This window comes from Parasteatoda tepidariorum, chromosome 4 (assembly GCF_982258835.1).
Source record: "Parasteatoda tepidariorum strain Cologne lab strain chromosome 4, Ptep-v5.0, whole genome shotgun sequence".
Classification (NCBI taxonomy): Eukaryota; Metazoa; Arthropoda; class Arachnida; order Araneae; family Theridiidae; genus Parasteatoda; species Parasteatoda tepidariorum.
This window is the reverse complement of record NC_141758.1, coordinates 56,790,760-56,814,400: the sequence shown is the minus strand read 5'-3', so window position 1 is coordinate 56,814,400 and position 23,641 is coordinate 56,790,760. Positions and strand designations below refer to the sequence as shown.

The window sequence follows — 23,641 nt, the reverse complement described above, 5'->3', positions numbered from 1 at the left end:
CTATCAACTAATTGGTTGATTGTTTGATTGTATTTATAGACATGATTTTTTAAAAAAAGGACATGTTAATTTACCGAATTGTAATAAAAATTTAAACGGTTTGTTTCTTTGTATTCCATTTTAAAGTGATTAATAATTGATTCTATCCTTTCTTGTGTTGATTGTAGTAACTTGATTTTTTTGATAGTGAAAAATAAATGAATGACACTATCTTAATTTATAAATTAAGATATTGTTATTTATTTATTAACCGGTTATAAATAAACGTTATTTATTTATAAACCTGAAAATAGCCTGTTCATATTAAATATTTAAGCAAGTTGTTATGAAGTGGGTTTTACAATAAACTTTAAGTGAGGTTAAGTTTAAGTAAACTAACATGACATACCTCAACTTAAATATACCTAAGCTTTTTAGTTTTAATTCAATATATCTATTTGAACTTCAACTTATAAAAATACGAAACAAAAGAGAAGATAAATGAGAAAAAATATATACACATTTAATCACTCCAATGTTTGCTTGAAAAAAAAATGTATTAAACATTACGAAAGATAACTTAGTATACCTTTCAAAAGTACCAGTATGAAGTAGAAAAAGATGACCGTATTTCTTGAAATCATCTATCCTTGTGTTGTAATTTACGAAAAAAAATAAGTAAATAAATAAATTAAAGTGCGTTCAAGTAAATATTAAATAACTGCAGATTCATCAAAAAGACCTCTTTAGTTAGAAAGTGGATTCATTTGAAGTGTAATAAAAATAATTTTTGTACCTTAAAAGATACCAGATTTAGCAGGTTGCTATGGGGTGGATTTAAAGCAACCTCAAAGTTAACTTATGTATAAATAAAATACCATTGCATACCTCAAAAAATACATATACTTTGTGTGTAATATAGTTATATTTATACCTCATAAATAACCTCTTTCGATGGAATCAATCAAAGATTTAAATATGCCAATAATTAGTGCAGATGCTATTTTAAGTTACGAAATCAGACATAAAAACGCACTTTCTCTGAATAAATATATCTTTTTTTATGACAGATTCGAAATTCTGATACCCAAAATATGGGGGTAGCCGCAATCTGGGAAATATGGTCCCTATAGTTTGGTCATCAACTTATAAAAATACGAATGACAACGTCATGACAACGAACCTTTGAAAAATACGTCATGACAACGAACCTTTGAAAAATACGTCATGACAACGAACCTTTGAAAAATACGTCATGACAACGGTCCAAAATTTGGACCCCTTCATGTTAATTTTATTTTCTCCGTACTTCGCAATATCTCGAGAACTTTACAGAGGAATTAATAATTTTTTCGCACACAATTATAAAATTCCTTTATCCAAAGATAATTCTATAAAAAAATATAATTTTTTGTAAACATTTATAATTTTTTATTATTTTATTTTATAATGGTCGAAAAAATTTTGAATTCTAAGGAATACAATATTTTGCATCATTGTAAAGAATATAATTTTACGTGGCAAAATACAAAAATTTAGCGAAATCGTTCGAATAGTCTTAAGAAATCAAATTTTAAAAAATCTGTTTATTTTTTAATTTGCGCATTGTACATATTTCAATGCATTTTCATAACTTTAAGTTTGAAAGTTTTATCGTTTTGCGCGGCAAAACAAAATGTAACTTAAAAGCTGAACACTCAAAACAGCAACGGTGGCGCCGCTTAGTATTTTTTATTATGGAAAGAAATATCGAAGACATTTTTTTTTATTTAGATTTCTCCTCAAACGAGAACTGGTTAAAACTATATATTACTGTGTTTCACAATTAATTTAAATAAAATTATTTAACAAGATATTAAATAAAAAAAAAAAGTATTTGATAAAAACATAAGCATGAGGTTGAATTGAAAAAAAGAGTTAATGAAATATTGAAGACTACAAAAGAATAACGAGCCAATGACACTGTACTCACGATATTTTATATTATGTAATGATTATTAACGCTTTGGATTATTTAAGACATCATAAAACATGTTAGGTCACTTCCGCCTATCGAATTCACATCACAGGTTACTGTTTACTCGTTAATCTTTCAAGGTTTCAACGCCTCACAAAACAACAGCACACATAAAAATTACTGAAGAAAAAGTGGCAACGTTAAGTACAATAGAAAACATTTGAATATTTTGTGTTTGATAATTTGATGGAGAAGAGCATTTAAGTTACTTCATAAATTTAAAAAGAATTGAAATAAAAATAAAAATATTTTACTTTGCTATTTGATTCTTAAGGGATATTATTCTTTAACTAAAACCTTGTTCAAAACTGCTGAAATGTGATTGTAAAATTTTCCTGGACTTTTAATTTCAACACCCGAGCGAAAAATGAATGTAAAATTTTCTGCGTATTTAAGGGGAATATTAACACCTCTATTGAAATGAATTAAAAGTTTTCAGCTCATATTAAGCAGATTCTAACACCCGTATTAAAAATGAATTGAATATTTTCAATATATTAGGAGAATTTTAACACTCTTACGACCTAGTGTGCAATATATAGGACATTTAATTTTATTTTATTTTATTTTTGTTTGTATAATTTTGCAAAGCGATTGTCTACGTAAAAATATGATTTATTTTCATAGAAAAAGGTTTGACTAATCTGAGGAGAAATATTTAGAACTTTAAATCGTAATTCCACAAATTCATGCCCGCATGCCTGTGATACAGAATCCTTAAAATGTGATGATTCAGTCAATTCAGAATCATAAGAATATGAATGCGCAATATGCTGCGCGAAAGTGCTATATCTCTCTATCGGGGAGATTTAGTTCTTTCACGTAGCATCTACAAGAGAATTTTTCGAATTGAGAGATTTAGCGTACTCATTTACTCGTGTGCGCATGCTCTGTGTAGAGATTACTAACTAGCAGTCTCTGTTTTCTACAGAGAGCGTTCGAAAATACGTACTTGAACATGCAGGCGGAAGTGCAAAATCTGTCTAATGTTAGAAAATATTATTTTCGATAACTGTGGAAAAGGGTCTAAAATAGCTTCCATGAAGAAAAAAAATTATCTACGACTAGTTTTGAAATCTTCATATAAGTGTTTAGAATTTTTTTTTTAGCTAATCTGGTAAAGTTGTCAAACTTTTTTTTAGTTGCATACGGCAAAAAATGAGATAAGACTCTAGCAGCCTACAATTTAATATAAATACGTAGATGAAATTAAAGTATAAACTAAGTGCAAAATCAAAATTCTTTTTAAGGTCATATTCGTATATTCGTAATTACTACTTGAAACCGTTCATAAATTTATAATTTTTTTTTATTTTATATTATTTTGAATAATGTTTTTGACAGTTCAAAGTCGTAGTAGTACTTTATTCACATTGCATTACAGCTGCGCTATTGACTATAAGCAAAAGCCGGAGAAACATCAATGAGGATGATCCGAAGACATGCTATGACCATTTTAATCCTCTGCAGAGGAATGGCTTTCCCGGTTTGACGCTAGAACAAGGACCAATACACGCACCCTCTGTCTCTTAGCAGACTGATCAAAATGGTTACCCACCCTCTCAATATCCACTGCCAGTAATCTTTGACTACTAGGAAACATAGTCTCACGATCTGCCCACTGTGGGAAACAGTGCAAAGTAAAAGAATAAATTTTAAATTAGTGAGATGAAAACACTAAAAATGGCTTCAACAGTTTTCAGTTACTAAAAGTAGTTTCAACAAGATGACACCAGATGCCATACAACCAGAGAAGTAATCTAATGACTGCATAAACCAGTACCAAACCTAGTCATACAATTTTATTTTATATTTTATAACCGTCGTTTAACACAGCCGACCCAATTTTTGGGTTTACGACTACTAATGTTCAACTCCATAGCCTTGTAATTTTGAACCCAATCCAGAATACAAGGGAACTCCTGGATCAGGTATTGGGAGAAATTTTCCTTCGTGGAGGACTTTTTGATGGAACTAACCCGCATTTGCGTTACATGGAGAGGAAGACCACGAGAACCTCCCACGGTTAGCCTCACGGCAAGGGGACTCTAACCCATGATCCGTCTACCACTGAGGATATTTCACGTCAGCACTGTGGTCAGAGCAAGCCGGATGCGGAGTCCGTATCGACCAGCCATCGCCGGGATCGAACCCCGGTTCACCTCATTGGAAGGCGAACGCTCTATCCCCTGAGCCATCGCGGCTCAGTCACACAATTTCCAGTTTTGGTCGTTAGAGGTCAGAACTGGCCACCCAGATCATGCGAATTAACCTTTTGTGCTGTATTTTAACACGTTGACTGCCGCACGCGTTTACAATGAAATCTCCTACAGACCACGAATACTGCTGTACGAAGCGTATTCTGCTAAATACTCCTACCGATGTTTAAATAATGCTAAAATATTTCGACTAAATATTTTATATATTTATTAAAGCACTTAACTCTGAGCTAAAACTATTTTTCTGATTAGAGCTGATTTCAACCTTCTCCCGAACGATACGAGGTGAATTGGTCGTCAATCAACATATCGAGCACTTTCCGACTAACTAGAATTCTCACATTTTCACTGAAGCTGTGTGTTTGTAAATAATACAAGTTTCTTCTGAGTGTAACAAGCGGAATTTAACGTCAGGTTGTCGCCAACAATAATTTATAGCATTTCAAAATAGTAGCGTGATGTGGAAAATCCTGTTTAGTTGATATTTATTTACAAAAGTATGTTTTGAGAACTATTTCTTTACTTAATACTTAGCTCTAATTAATCATCATTTTTACAGTATGATCTGTTAGCTATAAAGGTCACAACTAGTTAACAAAAATTTAAAATTTAGGTCGAATGCTATTTCGGGTTATTTTCTCTCTCCTTTTATTTATTTATTTTCAGCAAACTACATTGTGTCAATAAATTAATATTCATTGAAACCTTGATTATCAAAGCTAACTAGAACCGAACAGGCTACGGAATGTTAGTATGGTGTTTAATTTTTTTTTCCATCTATAATTATTGGGAATCAAATTTTTTAAAATAATTCGTAGCCTCCGCTCCTGGTCGTTCCGCTCACCAACCCCCATAATTGCTTCTCATTCATCAATGTTCACCCCCTTTGAATATCAATATGTTCCACAAAAAACACCGAATATTTTGTTTTCAAAATATAAAATTATTGTAGCTTTATGTAAGAACATTTTGTAAATATGTTAATCGTAATGGAATAGACGATTACCTGAAATTGAAAAATAATCATCTGAGCTTGAAAAAAAATTTAAGCAAACTACAAATTGTGTAATTCAATAAGAAGAAATAAAAGAGACGGAATTTTACTCGATGACGAGATTCAATAATAAATAATGGTCAATAAACAATGGTTGAACAATTCAAACAACATTAAACAATTGAAATGGAGAACGGTTTTTATTGCTTCTTAACAAGTTTTTTTTTAAATATACATGTTAAGATTTACATCCGGCAACATGTAATTTTTTTTATCTCTCTATGCTTTTGTTGCTTTTGATTTCCATCTACTCAAGCGTGAGTTTAAAAAATAAAGATCTCGATGGAAAAATTAAATTTTGTACAAAAATAAATAAATAGTAAATATTCGAAGCTGAAAAAAAATCACGAAAAATCATATAAGTTTGCAATAACTTTCGAACAAATTGAAATGTCGAAAGAAAATTCGCGTTAAGTTCGCAAATAAAAACAACTATCAGCGAATGAATATAACTATAATCAAGTTTTAACTTAGTGGACTACACATCGACCAAACATGGAATTTTCCTTCTGCAAGTTTAATAGTTCTCGAACTAGTCGTCAAATGCTATACTTTTATATTTTGTCGAACTCCCTCTACATTTTTTATTGCCCATCGAAACTTAAAAATTTTAAATTTTATAGCTTTTGCCCAGTTAAACAAAGTATAACGTAAAGAAGAAAAAAAACTGAGAAAAGAAATTGACAAAAACGCAATTAAAATTGCTATAACTTTCAAACAAATTTAAATTTTAAAAAAAGCTCGTGTTTAGTTCAGAAACAAAACTTGTCTTATCAGCAAATCGTTATATTTCAATTCTGTAGTTGCATTCCTATCGCTTGCAGTATCAGCAAATTGTCATATTTCAATTCTGTAGTTGCATTTCTATCACTTGCAGTATCAGCAAATCGTCATACTTCAATTCTGTAGTTGCATTTCTATCGCTTGCAGTATCAGCAAATCGTCATATTTCAATCTGTAATTGCATTTCTATTGCTTGCAGTATCAGCAAATCGTCATATTTCAATTCTGTAGTTGCATTTCTGTCGCTTGCAGTACCAGCAAATCGTCGAATTTCAATTCTGTAGTTGCATTTCTATCGCTTGCAGTATCGGCAAATCGTCATATTTCAATTCTGTAGTTGCATTTCTATCGCTTGCAGTATCGGCAAATCGTCATATTTCAATTCTGTAGTTGCATTTCTATCGCTTGCAGAGTGACCAGTATGTATATTTTACATCAAGTTTAACAGTTAATAATTCTCGAACTAACTAATCGAATACGATTCAATTACTACTGATTAAATTATTTTAAAGCTTACTACCGATCTAACTACCGATTAAATTATTTTAATTTCATCTTACTTCTTCTATGTTTCTCTACAATCCTTCATAATTTTAAGTTTCTAAGTCTTACAGTTTTTGCGCTGTAAAAAAAATTAACGTTTGAGTTGAACATCTGAAACAGCGTCAGCATTTACGATATATAGAGTATCCTGTTTGGTATTTAATTTTAATATGACTATTAAATACTGTTTTTTCAAATAGGTACGAAGATATTTTAAAATTAAATTACACTATTGCTCCTCAATTAGCTCAACTTCTCTATTTATTTACTTGTCTATTCTTTTGAATAAGCCATTTCTACACTGTAGTATCTATTTCTAATTTTTAAAAAAAAATCTTATTTCATTTATTTTCAATGTTAATATCTTTGAATAATATTTTCTTCCAAGCATTGTAATTGCTTACTTCGGATACTACACAGAGAATATAATGAAATTTCTTTCAGCTACGGTAGAAGACCTGATGGTAAAAATAAAATTACAAGAATTGAAGCGAAAATTACAACTTTCGAACTTCTAGAAAAGCCAAAGCAAGCAAACTATCTTAATCGTTGTTTGATACTTGCGTAAAAGGATTAATGACACGTAATCGTGGTAGAAATTTTTAACTACTTTAATCAAAATGAGTGATTTTTAAACATCACTTAAAATTTTCAGTTTAGACACTTAGCCTTCCTATAATGTGAAATGTTTGCTGCTTAATTGAGGAAAATTTTCAGGCTACTAAATAGTTTAGTCTAATATGGAAATATTTTTAAATATCTCATGCATGTTGAATAAATATTCGATTAAAAAGAAGTTTTTTTTCAAATCTCTTTCGATACTATAAAGACAGATTTCGATTCAATACTTGGATAAATTTACATGCATTTAAAAATCAAAACTATCTTATGAATAAACAAATACACATCTAAACAAATAATGATATTTTTATATTGTTTAAAAAATGTATGAGGTTTCTTACCATTGACTAAAATACCTTTCATAGTTTTATTTGCTTCAAAATCCTCAGTTTAATGACTACTCAAACTTAAAAAAAGTTTGAGTTAATCGCTTTCAAATTGTGTAAATAATATTATAAAACAATTAGTATTGTATCATATTCCGGAATGGTGCGACGAGTGCTTTGCGAAAGCTTATAGCTCTGTATTTCCATAATAATTTTTTTGATTTATTGGTTTATTGGTGAGGGGATGGCACCCCCGCTTTGGTAGCCCGACGACCTGCACGCGAAGTCGAGCACTTTACGGTAGAACAGTTTAACGAGGACCAATACCGCACACCCTCGGTCCCTACGCAGACTGATCCAAGTGGTCACCCACCCGCACATTGACCGCAGCCAGTGATGCTTGACTTCGGTGATCTTCTGGGAACCATGTCTTAACGATCAGTCCACTGTCTTCGGATCATCCACAGGGATGTTTCTCAGACCGTCGCCAATAGCCCATTGTGCAGCTCTAGTGCAACGTAACTGAACTACTACTACTGGTTTATTGGTACAACATACATTTGCTGACTTCTGGTGCTAAATTGAGGGTTATAAGACTTTGTCAAGTAGAAGGACAGGACAGCACGAAGGACAGAAGGACAGCACAAAGACAAATCCAGGGTAACAACGGGATTCGAACCCGCTACCTTCACGCTTCATACAGCATTTGGCGGGTGATATCGCATTTAGTATGAAATTTCATTATAAAGTTTAAATTACTGATATAATTAATATGATATAGAAAAATAATAACTTTAGGGTAATTCTGAAATTTTAAAGGTTTTAGGCAAACTTACTTTGCCAAAAAGAATTTTTTTTTTACAAATCGCTTTCTTTTTTCTTTTTTTTTTCAATGGCAGGCACTGAATTTGAATCTTTGCCTATACTATGCCAGAATTGTTGCTCATTTCGCGTTACCCAGAGGGCACCTGTGAACCAAAGTCACGGAGGCGAGCAACATTGCTCACGCCACACTGCCACAAACCCGTTTATAGGGTGGGCCACATTCACACATCATACACACACACAACAGAGGACAGCACAAAGAGAGAGAGAAACATCCATGCCCAGAGCGGGATTCGAACCCGCAGCCTATGGCTTCGCAGTCAGGCACGCTAACCACTCGGCCACCTGGCCGGCTAAAAAAAAAATCGCTTTCTTTTCTAAGTAGTTCTATTTCATAATCACTTTTATCTTTATTTCCACATTATTAAACTAACATTTTTAAGAAATTTTGTTGGTCGAATTTTTCCTAATTAAAAAAGTTTTTTAAAGTACCAATTTTTTTTTTTGTATTCATGGAAAATCATCCGAAAAAAATATTTATTTCAAATGGCAGAGGTGAATTGACATGTTAAAAAGCAAAAACACAGGAACAAAACAAGAAAGTAAAAAGTCAACCGGAAAAAAAATATTAGGTACAAAACTCATTGTTTTAAATCCTCTGGTTTCTTTAAAAAATTTTGGGCTGTACTTAAGATAGAAGAGACTTTTAGATCAAAGAGTAACTTCTTATTGGCTTTAGCAAAAAAATAAAAAATGCATAGTTAATTGAATTTTAGAACGTATTTTTTCAAGTGTAACTAAATCTGTAAACGATATTTTATTGCAAACTAAGCATTATTTAAACCAATTATATACAACACTTCAATGAATTTTTTAAGAAATTAAATTTTTCCTATCAGCTAAATTTTTACTGTATAAAAAGTTTTTTTTTCCTTCTTTCCCTTGAAAAACAAAATGCTGTATTTTTTAAAGATAATGAAAATACGCTCGGGGCAATAAGTCAGTAAAATTTGATTAATGTGTACAATTTTTGTAAGAAAATAAAAGGAATATAAAAAATGTAAAAAATCAGAAATGAATGAACATTACTCAGTAGATGAAAATAATGAAGAAAAACAGCAACGACAGGGAAAGTAGGGGGAAAAAAACAATGCTAAACATAAAGAAAAATGACTTAAAAAATTAAATTACTACAAAAACATATTTTTTTCATTTTGATTTATATTTGTTTAACCGTTATTTTCAAAAGAAGAAATGAAATGTGATAATGAAGAATTGAAATTTGCTGGATAAAAATTGCTTAATGGTTCGGTTCCGACGCCTCTCCCATTGATTTTTTATTCCTATTGCTTTGTTGTTATTCATGCCGAAAACAAATCACCATTTCTTATTTTTTTTCCACAACAACATATTGAGATTTATATAACTGCTATTGTAATTCGTAAATTTATTCTGAGAGTTGTGAAGGAAATAGATTATGATTTCGATGAGGATAATATATAGTTTTGTTTTGTTTTTTTCTCAATGCATATACTTAGGTCCTTTGTCTTTTTTCAATTTCCTTTTCTTATAAAGATTTTTTTTAAAATAAATACTATTTAACCAACCAATTGTACTTTTTACTATCATTATTATTAAATTATAAATATAATGATTAACAGCTTAATTTAAATGCGTAAAAGGTAACTTTTTCCCTTTTTCACCGCTGCCCCTGTAGCACTAAATTTAATTTTCAATGCAATTACGAGGTATGTAAAATATTTATAGCATAAAATTCTATTGTTAATTGTTGAGTTTAATAAAAAAGAAACATATACTATATTTTCAGCTTATCATTACGTTGACTTTCACAGGTGAATGTCACTTAGTCACTTAGGTGAATGTCCGAAATATTTGTTACATCCGATTTGATATTAATTTATTTGTTGATATTATTATATTTATTCGATATTATTATATTTATTCGATATTATTATATTTATTCCATAATATTATATTTATTCCATAATATTATATTTATTCGATATTTTAATATCAGCTGAAGAGAAACATCAGTGTTCGGAGTACCGGTTAAATGCATGCCGGCAGTGGCACTTAACTTTAAAAAAATATCAGTGCAATGTATACTGCGCAAATGTATACCGGGCAGTGGCACTAAACTTTAAAAGAATATTGATGTAGGGCATACCGGGCAAATGTAGACCAGGCAGTGGCACTTAACTGGACCTGGTATATATTTCGGACAATTACCACAGCGACTATGTGATCGATTCGATATGAATTTATTCGTGGATATAATTACATTTATTCGATATTTTAACCCTACACTGATGTTTTTTTAAGGTTAAGTGCCACTTCTCAGTAAACTCTACACTGATGTTTTTTTAAGGTTAAGTGCCACTGCCCGGTATACATTTGCCCGGTATACCCTACACTGATGCTTTTTTAAGGTTAAGTGCCACTGCCCGGTATACATTTGCCCGATACTCCAAATACTGATGTTTCTTCTAATCTATCGTTAGTAAGTATTAAAGTATAGAATAAATATAAATATATCAAATAAATATAATAGTTAACGAATAAATTAATATAAAATTGGATATAACAAATATTTCGGACATTCACCAAAGCGACTATGTGATTGTTGACATTTCCCGGTGAGAGTAAGAAATAAGGTTCAAAATGTAGAGAAAACATGGAAAAATTACAGAACAATGAAAAAAGAGAAAAAGAAAAATAATAATAAATAATTTCAAAAAATTCCCGAAGAGCACTCAAGAAAGTTTTACAAAAAATTTACAGCAAATAAAATAGAACACTTTAAGTAAAAATATCACGTAAAAACAGAAAATAAAATATAAAGAAAAAACAGAATAAAACATAAAACGAGTAGCAAATTGAAATGAACTTACATGAACGGGATATTTTTCCAGAATGATTTAAAATATTTTCATAACAAGATTGCCAGATTATAAAATATGAAAACAGAAGCGTAAATTGAGGTAAAAGCGTAAATAGAGAAGTTTTGATTTGTAGTGCTTTCTTACTGCAGTACAGAAGTGAGTTTGATTTGTTAGTTATCAATGATGGACGCGAGGTAATATTATACTGGATAATTTAAAGAAGTTGACAATTAATAATTTTAGAAAAAAAAATGTATTTAAGAAAAAAAATTATAAAATAGAAAAGCGAAAGAAACATGAATTACCTGTTTCGCACATAATTTTAGCCATGAATTTGCCCGAAATGGATTTGCACATGGTAAAAATTATATAAATTAACAAAGAAGTTTTTTAGTAAATTTATTTACAATAATATACAATTAACTCAATGATTTAATATAGAATTTAATTTTTTTAGTTGGGTATCCATTGTTTTTTTCCATCAAATTTTGAAAGAGTTTGTCTATTTGTTTTTTGGATGAATAAGCATTACTACATATTCTTTTAATTCCATTCGTTTGATTAAAAATGGTATTTAAATCGATGTTATTAGAAACATTAGAATTCCAAGTAATTAGTTTTTTTTATTTTAAAATTAAAATACTTTCTTTCATCGTATAAATCAACAAAGCAGATATTTTCTTCTTTTATAATACCCAAATCCAAAAAATTATAATTAATATTATCATCATGATTACGAAGCAAGATTAATTCCTCAGGGTAAATATTATTTAATAAAATAGTACAATGTTGAAAATTAAAGATAATCAAATCATCAATAAATATAAAATCAAATTTAATATTAAGATTAAAATTTTTTCATAATAATGCAAAAATAAGTTAGCTAAGAGAGATGAAAAATTAGATCCTTGTGGTATTCCATCAATTTAAAGAAAAATATTTTTTTCCATTGTAAAGATAATTATTAAAAAGACAAGAATTAATTGGAATTTCCCAATTATGAATAAAATTCGTTTTAGGAATAATTAAATCATTAAGTAAATAATAAGTAGAATATGGCCACAATCAAACAAAATATAAAAATAAAGAAAAGAAGTCCCTTCAAAGAGATCAGAAAAATCATTTTCTTTAGCATCGAGAATTTATGTTAAGATAGATTTTCAACTGTTGGGACCGAGAGGCCCAAAGGCCCCCAATTGCCAATAATTCTAAATTGAAAGTAAATGAATTGTTCTCAATGGACCGTTAGGAGCATGGGAAGAGATCCGTATTTGGCGAATTATCAAAAGATAACATAGCCAAAAATGAAGCAAACACCCATAATCAATATTAAATTTGAAAATAATTTGGCGAAAGCAATTCGGTAAAAACTCTGTGAAAATTAGTACAACCAAGCAACTGAAACATTTTTGTGGTAAACAATAAGGAATAAAGGGTTATAAATGGATTTTTGTTTTCCATTTTGACGCGAAAATGAATTAATGAGTCTTACATTAGTATTGAAATAAAAGTTAGCCGTTTCACTGATTGTTAAGAAAATAATAAAATATTTTAGATTCGCTTTTTATAAATTGCAATAAAAATTAAATAATGGTTTAATTTAATTAAAATTCGATGAAGAATGATTTAGAAAATAAGTTTAAGAAACTAAAGAAATTTTAAAAGCTGGAAAATATGTAATGCCTATTGTAGTATCACAACGTCGTAAAATATTCAATGCATTAAAAATGTTTCATCACCCTTAATATCTATAGCTTCAATGAATTTTTCAAAATTTCAATTATAGCTTTAGCATATCGCTGGCTCAAAACTAAAACGACACTTCTGCACTCACTTCTTATGTTATTTCAATGAGAAGTGAATGCAGAAGTGTCGATTTAGTTTTGAACCAGCGAATGTCGGCGTTTTTACTAATATTTCTTCTTCAGACTTAATATAATCACTTCTTTTATTTATTTATTTATTTCGTTATTCTTGATATTCTTTCATACCATCATAACTCTCTTCTTCTTTAATCGGAATATTTTTATAGCTTCAAGATATTTCTTTCATTTGCAATAGGCCCTATAGCATCAAGATATCCCCTTTAGAAAGCAATGGCGTCTTCATCATCAAATAAAACAAAAATCTTTTGATCTGGTTGATTATTAATCAAGTTAATTTGCATTAAAATTGATGTTCTGTATACCGGGATCCAAGTCCGAAGGGGTCAAATCTAAGAAAAATTGCTCCCTCAAGGAATACGCTCTAAATACATTTATGACTTCATACAGTCTGCTGAAAAAAAATCACCCAGACTAACATTTGTCTTAATGATCGAGTTTTCACGAATAAAAAATCAAACCTAAAGATGCCTTAATCGATCTTCAAATATGCTAATTAGTTAGTGACAATTACTATTGATCATACCCAAGAACCCGTTTTCCCTGAAAACACATGCCTTTATTTCGATTGATTTGGATTTTAATGTTATGCCTCTTAATGTTAACTTCCGTTTTTGCGTTTTTGGCCTTATCTCTAAAACTAAGCAAGTAGTTAAAAAAAAATTTTTCACCCACTTATAAAACTCATTTATCTAAAAATAATTCAATGGTAATTTTATTTATTTATTTTTGTAATGCTCAAAAAAATTTTGAATTGTAAGCCGTGCAAGTTTTTATCTCATAGTACTACGTAACATTAGTACATAGTAACATTAGTACATAATAACATAAATTTAGTACATAGTAACATTAACTTGAACATCATTATTGATGTAATTTTAAATTATGAAATACTACAAAATTTCTACAAAATTGGTCGAATAGCTTGTAAAAATGTTAAAAAAAATCAGATTTTTAATCTCTTCAATAACGATTTCATTCAAATTTTGTATTTTGTCATTTAAAATTACATAAATTTTAAGTAAATACGTGTAACACAATAGAAATGCTATCATTGATTATCTCTTGATTATAATTTTAGGAAATTTCACACTGAATTTAGCGATTCTGCCAAAAATATAAAAATATTAAAAAGAGGGGGGGGGGGAATACTTTAAATTTTAATTCCATCCCCTAAGAATAACACTATTAATTTACGAACATGGATTATTACTTTTTCCTAGACGTTCGAGACAAAATGATGAATACCATGAAGTAATTTTTTTAATTTTATTTATTTTTTATTTTTTTTTATGGTTGGCGCACTCAGGGCGGAGCAAAAGCAAAATGCTAAGTTGCGTATTATTTTTATTTATACATTTTATTTTAAAAAAGGCTCTAATGAATAAACTCCGTAATTATTTTAAAGTTGCCATTCTGCTTTCTTAAAAGTCAATATTTTCCACTAAACAAAAACGCACTTTTTGTTAAGAAAATATACAATTACTGTAGTTATATCTCGAGAAATACACATTGTAAAATATTTCGAGAACTATACATTGAATCGAAGAAGTGAAAATAGACGCCAAAGCTAAAAGCTATTCAATTATATCTGATGGGTCTTAGACCGAAGAGCCATTACATTATGACCATCCTGCTAATAACATGTAGGACCACTTTCAGCCCTCAAAACTGCTAGCACCCGCCGTGGCATTGATTCCACAAGGTGCTGATAGGTAGTCTGAGGTATCTGGTACCAAGGGCTCGCCAACTGGTCTTGCAATTCCCTCACATTGCGAGGGGGTAGCGTGGCAGCAAGAATTTGGTTTTCCAAGTAGGACCACAAATGCTCTATTGGATTAAGGTCAGGTGAATTTGGGGGCCAAGACATGACTTGAAAGTCATTGGAATGTTCCTCGACGATTCGACCCTTATGACATGGTGCATTATCCTGTTGGTAAACACTACCCCCCGCTGGAGAAACTGTTGCCATGAATGGATGAACTATGTTCAAGTAGCTTACAGACGTCAGGGATTGTTCTATGAGGATTATGGGTCTTAATGTGCCCCATGAAAACATTGTTCCTGGGCGAGAAACCATGAAAACCTGGGCGAGCCCATTGTTATAGATGGAGGGTGGTCATAATGTAATGGCTCTTCGGTGTATATTCTTAATCTGATGGATCTCAAAACTCGCCATTTTAAACAGTGTATACGCTATTTTAACTCTCTCGGTTGCGACGCCATTTGTAAAGCAAAATGTATAAACTTATGAGTCAAATAGGGTTACTTTTTTCTAGAGAATTCGAATCTGGATTTAAGATTTCACGATGGAGTTTGGTATCATTGCGTAGCGTATAAAAAAATATCAGATGCGTCTATTTTCCCCTTTTTGATCCGATGTATATTTCTCAAGATATTTGACAGTTTCCAAACTATTTTCATACCCTGTATACGAGATAACGCAGTCTACGTCAAATAATTTCATCCTTTAAAATGTCTTTAGAGAGCAATTCTCCGGGTCACTATGCGCAATCATTATTTTATCTTTTCAGAGCCAGTATTTTTTAAGAATCAGGCAGGGTTGGGTTTTTGACATTCTTTATTTTGTTAAAATTTTCCTAATATCATCGTTCTATAAAAATATCAGACCTGTTTTCTTGTTATCATTTTGGCGGGAAATAAATTCTTGTTCGAAGTTTTTGGGTTCAAAATGGAATCTTCGTAAATTTAAAGAAAACATATCGATTCACACGCGGTTGAACTTTTTTTTGTAATGAGTATACCACGGCATTGACCAGCGGTCTACTAGTTCTACATTCAGTATTGAAACACAAATACTTGTTTCGTAGGACCTTTACATTGCAGGTCAAAGATCATTGAAAAATCATCGAAATAAGGCTATTTTCTTAGAAATTTTACCTCAAAAACCTAACTGTACCAAAAATGAACAAGAAAGCCATACATTTCTGTGAATATGTACTAATGAAAAGTACTTAAAAAAAGCAACATATGGTGTAGCACATAATACCTAATTTCATAACCGGTTTTGAACAGCCAATCCAATTCTGAGTTCACGACTATCAATGTTCAACTCCATAGTTTTGAAATTTGAGCTCAATCCAGAAGACGAGGGAATTTCTGGATCAAGCAACGGGACAAAATAGCGTTCAATGACGACTTTTTGATGGAACTAACCAGATATTTACGTTAAATGGAGAGGAAAACCATAAAAATCTTCCAGGGTTATTTCGACAGCAAAGGGATCCATGATCCATCTACCACGGAGAATATCACGAAGACTCAACATGCGTTTGGTGTAGTACACAATACTTTTTTTTATAACCAGCGTTCAACACCCAACCCAAATCTGAGTTCACGACTATCAATGCTCAACTCCGAAGCCTAGCAATTTTTAACCCAATCCAGAAGACAAGGGAACTCTTGGATCAAGTAATGGGAGAAAATTGCCTTCTTGGAGGATTTTTTGGTGGAATTAACCCACATTTGCATTTCCTGGAGACCAAAACCACGAAAACATCTCATAATTGGCCTGATGGCAATTAGCCTCACGGAACTCTATCTGCTGATCTATCACCGAGGATATTTTAAGGCAGCACTGTGATGGTTGTGAGCCGGTAGCGGAATTCGTATCTACAGCCATCGCTGTGATTCGAACCTGGGGTGTCCGAGCGCTCTAACCCTTGAGCCACAACAGCTTTGTGATAAAAATAAAAAGAAACTGAGTTATCAACTGACCCGACAAAATTCAAGGTGATTAATTGCCTTTGCCAAAGCTGGACAAATATGAAATTTGATGGAAGCTGATGGATTTGATAGTTGATTTTCCTGAATCAATATTGTTGTCAAAGAAGTTTGAATCACGCAGAAGGAGCATTGCGTTATGATTCCTTTTCTTTCTTTTTTTTTCATTATGACAAAGTTGATAATAAAGCACAAAAAAAGTAAAATTCATTCATTAAATCAAATTTTGGATGTCACACAATTTTTACTTAAACACATTGAAATAATTTCATTGTAGTGAATATTGGGAAATGGCACTTAACCTTAAAAAAACTTCAATATAGAAAATACAATGCGATGTACTTAGCCTTGAAGAACAACATTGTAAGGAATACCGGGCAAATGTATACCGAGCTAACATCTTTGTCTTATTATTATCTCGATAATTCCGATTATTATAAATGAAAACTTGTATTTGATAACAGCTGTATGATAAAATGTTTTTTTTAATTAAAAAAAAACAGTTTAGGATGTATTTTACGGTACTGAAAATAAAATATGTTATAACAGCAAAAAGAAAAAAAATTGCTGAAATATGCCCAACTGTAAATTATGATTGTCTGATTTTTATTGTATTTAAATTTAAATCAATAAACTTTTTGTCATATGATAACAACGGTATCTTAAAATAAAATTTATTAAATAAAAATAAGTTCATGTTTTTTTTTAAATAAAAATAGTCAGTTAAGCTGTATTTAACGCTTTTAAGATAAAATGTGCCCATAACAGCGAAATGGAAAATTCCTAAAATATGGCCAGCTGTGAGTTCCGATTGCTTGTGCTTGCATTACTTTTAAATCAATAAAAACATTTCAGTTCAAGCAAGTCATTTGATAACAGGGGTATATTAAAATACATTATTATATTATAATTAGGAGCTCTGCTCTCTATACGTTTCTCTAACTCTCTGATTGCAACTTGTTCATTTTTTCTAGAACATAAAAAATTTTTACATCTACAATAAAAAAAAAATTCAAAATTTTTTATTGTGTTAATGCAGATTTAGTTCTGCAGATTTTGCTCCCAATTCTGTTAAAATAAAATTTAAACCTCATCATTTTACTCGAATACCTTTGAAGCAATATCTACAATTTTGTTTTTAAATTCTTAGTTATTTTTAAATTGCTACAAAAACTTGCAAAATATTTTTCACATAAGAGATTACTTAATTAAGCTACGAATAATAAATTCTTTACTATGGCTTACAAATTTTTATTCCTTATTGTAATTGTATATGTTGACAGTATGCAGTTTTACACAAAGCGTATTATAATGGTAAATATCACTTATTTAGTGTTCAATAATTGTAAAACGGTAAATAAGTCAGATGCGTTTTATATATGTTTAACTTTATCATAAGGTGATTTTGTAACAAAGAACATAGCATTTTATTTAAGTCTTTATCTTTAATTTGAAATATCAAATTATCAAAAATATAATAATAACAGAGAATAATATCATCACTGGATGATAATTCATCATTACAGGTAAATACCGTTAAATAAAACATAAAGTTGTACTTTACTGGTAAAAACTTTATGACTTTTATTAATTTTATAAATACAACCAAAGAAATTCGTTTCATTTTTATTACCTACTGCTTTTGTTAATGATTATTAATTTTGATTTTAAGTAATAAGACTGTGTATTTTTTCTACGAACAACAAGGCCATTATGCTTTTATGTCACGTAGAGACATTAAAATTTAAACTTAATTAAAATTTAAAAAATATTTAATTTAAATTTTAAACTTTCATATTATTTCTAAAATTTATTAAAACGTTTTTGTATTATAATGCATAGTTTTAAGATATTTTTAAAAATTGAGCTCTATATTTCTTTGTCAACACAGTTGAAACTGATTAGATTTATAGTACATAACATAATTCACATATAATTTTACAAAAATACACATACAACGACAGTAAAAGAAAAAAAAAAGAAAAAATTAAAAAAAAAATTATTTCTTAGTGTGGGTTAAAAAAGAAACATTCAGACTATTTTAAACACACATAAAAATTTGAAACTACTTACCAAAATAATTTTAAAACAAATATTTTTAAATCCAGTTAATGATAAATATTCATTTTATCTCACAGAATTGTGTTGTATTATCAATAAGAGTAAATTTGAACGTTTCCAAAGTATCTATTTTCTCTGAAATATTTTAGAACTTTCAAATAAACGGCAAACACAAGTTTTAAATAAAAATTAATAACTAATTTTTCATTTTTCTGCGCTAAAGTAGTTTTTCGGCCGCCGTGAAGCGAAAACATCAAATGATATATCCCTCCAAAGCGGTTCATTGGTTAAAATACCCTATGATGTCATTTGACATTGAAATCCAAAAACGATTATCTTTCATTCACAAAAGCAACTTCGTAATCCGGGGAAAATTTTTAGAGTGGCGCTATCTGTGAAAGAAATTGAAAACTAATTATTTTTATTCAATATAACTCCGGTTTTCGATTTTTAAAGTAATATCAGAATGTTTTTTTTTAATGTTATATAAGCTTGTGGGGATTCTTACCTCGTCATATATGTATACATTTTCCTGATTTTTGTTTTGAGATGAACATTTAAATCTAAATATACCATCTGAAATGAAGATCGATTTTTATTCCAGAGGTCAGCAACCTATAGCTTACAGGTTTTTGTGTGATCTAATTGTAAGTCGTTAAACTTCCTAACACATACAGATGCAAAAGAAAAAAAATACAGTTTTTGAAGATTGGAAAAACCCCTGGAGTATTGGAGAGCAAACACGAAATTCTGGGGAACAAGGGGAGTTTTTAAGGGGAATACGAAACCCACCCATTTTCAATATGAATTGAAAGACGCAGTATAAAAAAGTAGCATTTAAACTGTTTGATATACATCTATTTAATTGTATCGGTTTTTAATGTATCGATTTTCAAAAAATTCGTTTGAAGAGCTAGACTAAATTTTATTAAAAGTGAATTTTAAATTCAATATTTTTAACTTTATAAATTTATATAAAACAAATAGTGAATATAATTCCTTGATGTTAAACGTTTAGTTTTAAATCCTAGCTTAAGTTAGATTATGATTCTTTAAATAGAGAATTTCGTATTTTTTATAAATTGCTTAATTCGTTGAAAGAGACGATTGCATTAATTTGAATGACGATTTAAATTATTGAGAATGAATAAAATAGAAATTTTCAAAAATTTCTTCCCTAATAATATTTTTCTACCCTTTTCAACTTAACTAATACATAATCTTCAGTTTTTATTTGGCTGCATGTTTTTAATTTTATGTAATATGTATTTTAATGCGGTGTACAGTGCGTCAAAAATAAATAAATAAATGGTCCACCCTGAATAACTTTTGATCTAGTGATCGAATCCTCACGTTGGTCAGAGGGGGGACCTGAAATATGCTAATTAATTAGTGCAGACGATTTTTCAAGTTACGAAATCAGACACAGAAACAAAATTTCGACAGATTCAGATTTTTTTACTCCCAAAATTTAGGGGGTAGGAGTAAATTTATATCTTATTTTATTACATCCGTCGTTGAACAGCCGGCCCAATTTTGGGTTAACGATTACTAATGTTCAACTCCGTAGCCTTGTAATTTTGAACCAATCCAGAAGACAAGGAAACTCCTGGATCAGTACCCCCAGAGGTATTGATTTGTTACGGGAACATGGAGGACTTTGTGACTCGACAGATTTTAACATGCATCAGTCACCATTTACTACACGATGTGTCTTCGGCTTGCTGGGATCGAACCCACGACCTTTTGGACATGGGCCCAGTGTCCTACCAATCAGGCTATCCCGGCCGGTAGGCATAATTTGGAAAATATGATCCTTGTTGTTTTGTCAGGAGAGCGATCCAAAATTTGGATCTCATAATGTTAATTTAATATTCTGCGCATTTCGCCATATCTCGAGAATGTTTTAAACGAATTGATAAAATTTTTGCATACAATTATAAATATCGTATCGTTTATCTAAAGATAATTACACGTAAAAAATACATTTCAGTTAATATTTATTATTTATTATTATGTTATTTAATAGTAGTCGAAAAAATTTTGAATTGCAAGGTAGACAATTATTTACATTATTTTAAAGTAAGTAATTGTACGTGGCAAAATATAAAATTTGAGAGAAATCAGTTAAATAGTTCCTAAAAACTGAATTTTAAATATACGACATTTTTAGTTTTGATCGTTTTTCTGTCTTATTTTGTAACAAAGTGGTCCGTATTTTTATTTATTTATTTATTTTATAGCAATTAAGTTCTATTATTGATTAAAGATTGTTTTCATAGTTGATTACTTTAGATTTGATCGTTTAAAGAGTTTAAAATTCGTTTAAAGAGTTAGACTAAATTTTATTAAAAGTGAATTTTAAATTTAATATTTTTAACTTTAAAAATTTATCTAAAACAGTGAATATAATTCCTTGATATTAAACGTTTAGTTTTAAATCCCAGCTTAAGATGGATTATGATTACTTAAAAAGAGAGCTTTGTATTTTTTATAAATTGCTTAATCAAAAAAAAAAAAAAAAAAAAAAAAAAAAAAAGATGTTAAAAAAAGGAAAGAATGTTATGATCCAAACTTGAAATTTAGAGAAAATTTGAAATTTTAAGAAAATTTATTGCAATTAAGTTCTATTATTGATTAAGGATTGTTTTCTATTGTTGATTATTTTAGGTTTGGAATTCCTTTTTGGTTTTGAAACAGGATCGTTACGAGAAGGTGGGTGGGGGAACCTAGTATTTCCAGGTTACTCAAAGAAAAAACTAGGCGCCATTATTACTTGTGATTTTTTTTTAATAAATATTTTAATATTCGCCATTATTTTCATTTTATGACTAATAATAAGTAGGGTCCCAGAAGCTTACACATGTGTGTAAGAATTAATAAAAATTAAATAAAATATCATAAAAAAATGTATTCTGAATGTGCTTAAAAAGTAAAAGGCCCTGAAGCCAGCAAAATTTTCTTTTAATTTTCACATATTAAATAGAAATATACTAATAAAGAAAATTAAATCTTAAGAAAATTGATATTTATGAACCAAAAATACATTCAAACAAAATAAAGAAATAAAAAATAACTGAATTTTTTTGCTTTAAGAACAATTATTGCATTTTGCAATAGTTACCCTGAATATCGGAATAAAATCCGCATTTAGTTTCAGCTAATTTGTATACTTATTGCTTATGGGAAACAAAAGCTTATTGTCATTAAATTTTCAAAAATGAAATCATTTATGTGTAATAGTATTAAAATTTCTTCAATTATTAGATTTACAACCTGCGGGATAATAAAATTAAAACTACTCTGTCACTCATCGAAAATGTGGGTTAGAAATGCCCCGCGGCAACGTTTTAGTAGTAGCAGTAGTATTAGTTGCTCATTCACGTCGCCCTAGAGCTGCACTATGGTCTATTGGCGACGATCTGGGAAACATCCCTAAGGATGATACAAAGACATGCCATCACAATTTTAATCTTCTTCAGATGTCTTGTGCATTATGTTTTATAGTCGCACAAAACCGGGCAGTTTTTCTTAAATCCTTTAATAAATCCTTAAAATATAAGAATAACACTAAGTTGAGGAAATTTTGCGAGACACCAGCTCATATTAACATAACATAAAAACAAAAAAAACACGATAACTCTCATGGCTTGCCCGATATAATTTTAACCGAAGATTCGTCCACCACATTGGGATATTTTAATCAGCGCTGTGATCCATGCTAGCATACGAATCAAAATGCTTTTCGAATCTGTGTATTTGGAGTCAAAATGAGCGCCCGATTACATAATAAGCAGATTATGTAATACTCTAAGTAAGCTGATTAAAGGGAGTTGTAGACTGAGTCTGATGAAAATAAGGAGGAAAGTTTACTGGAGTATCTCGGGGAGCTAGAAGCGAGCTAAGTTTTCATGAAATTCACAAAAAAAAATTAATCAAAATTGATTTGTCATTTTGCGGAAACATTGACTCAATGCTGGATTTAGAAGCACAATAGCAGAAAACATAAAAATATATGAAGAGTTTCTACTCTAATATTACAGAATGTAAAAAGTTAACGCATTATTTTTCGAACCACATCAAAATGGCAACACTTTCTGACTAAATGCCCACAGCGCCCCGATGCGGGAAAAGACTTAACTACTCGTTGATCATTTGTTTATCTCATAGAAGGAAATATCACAAAATAATTTAATATATTTATATCAGCACAAGTTTGGTTCAATAATATTTATTAAAAAGAAGCGAAAAAACCACTTAACTTTCGAACTATAAATATAATTGAGACATTAATAGTTGAAGTAAACAAAAATACGACATAGCAACTACATTATAAATTGTACCAAGTCAACTATTCAAATCAATAGCATGAACCAACTATTTTTTTCCTAGAGTTGTCAGAGGAAGGAGGGCGAAGAAAAACTTTGAAAAAAGCGTTCTAATGACGTCACAGTCAATTGTCTTATGTATTATTCATTCATAGAGCTCCAAACGTGCGCATTATAACATACTTCATGTGAGTAATTAGTCTTGCTGCGTGTGAAATTCGAGTTTACTTAAATAGAAAAAAGCAATTCTTTGACGATATTACTAAAAGGTCATTACTTCCTTTATGTCATAAGGTGCTCCAAATTGTGAAAAGAGTTTAAAACAATTATACTCACTGCATATAAGAATAACCAG

General features: G+C 30.0%; 1 protein-coding gene across 2 annotated transcripts in view; it reads right to left on the bottom strand.

Annotated features, from left to right (window-relative positions):
- Positions 1-19,272, bottom strand: part of LOC107440994 (equilibrative nucleobase transporter 1) — a 104,953-nt gene extending 85,681 nt beyond the window's left edge. Inside the window, exon 1 of one of the 2 annotated variants that reach the window (XM_016054115.5) lies at positions 18,971-19,272. The gene's annotated coding sequence lies outside the window, so the exon portion shown is untranslated. Of the gene's footprint in view, positions 1-7,557; positions 7,689-18,970 lie in introns of those variants that run through there. The other variant, XM_016054114.4, reaches the window with a different exon arrangement.
- Positions 19,273-23,641: the final 4,369 nt, after the last annotated feature.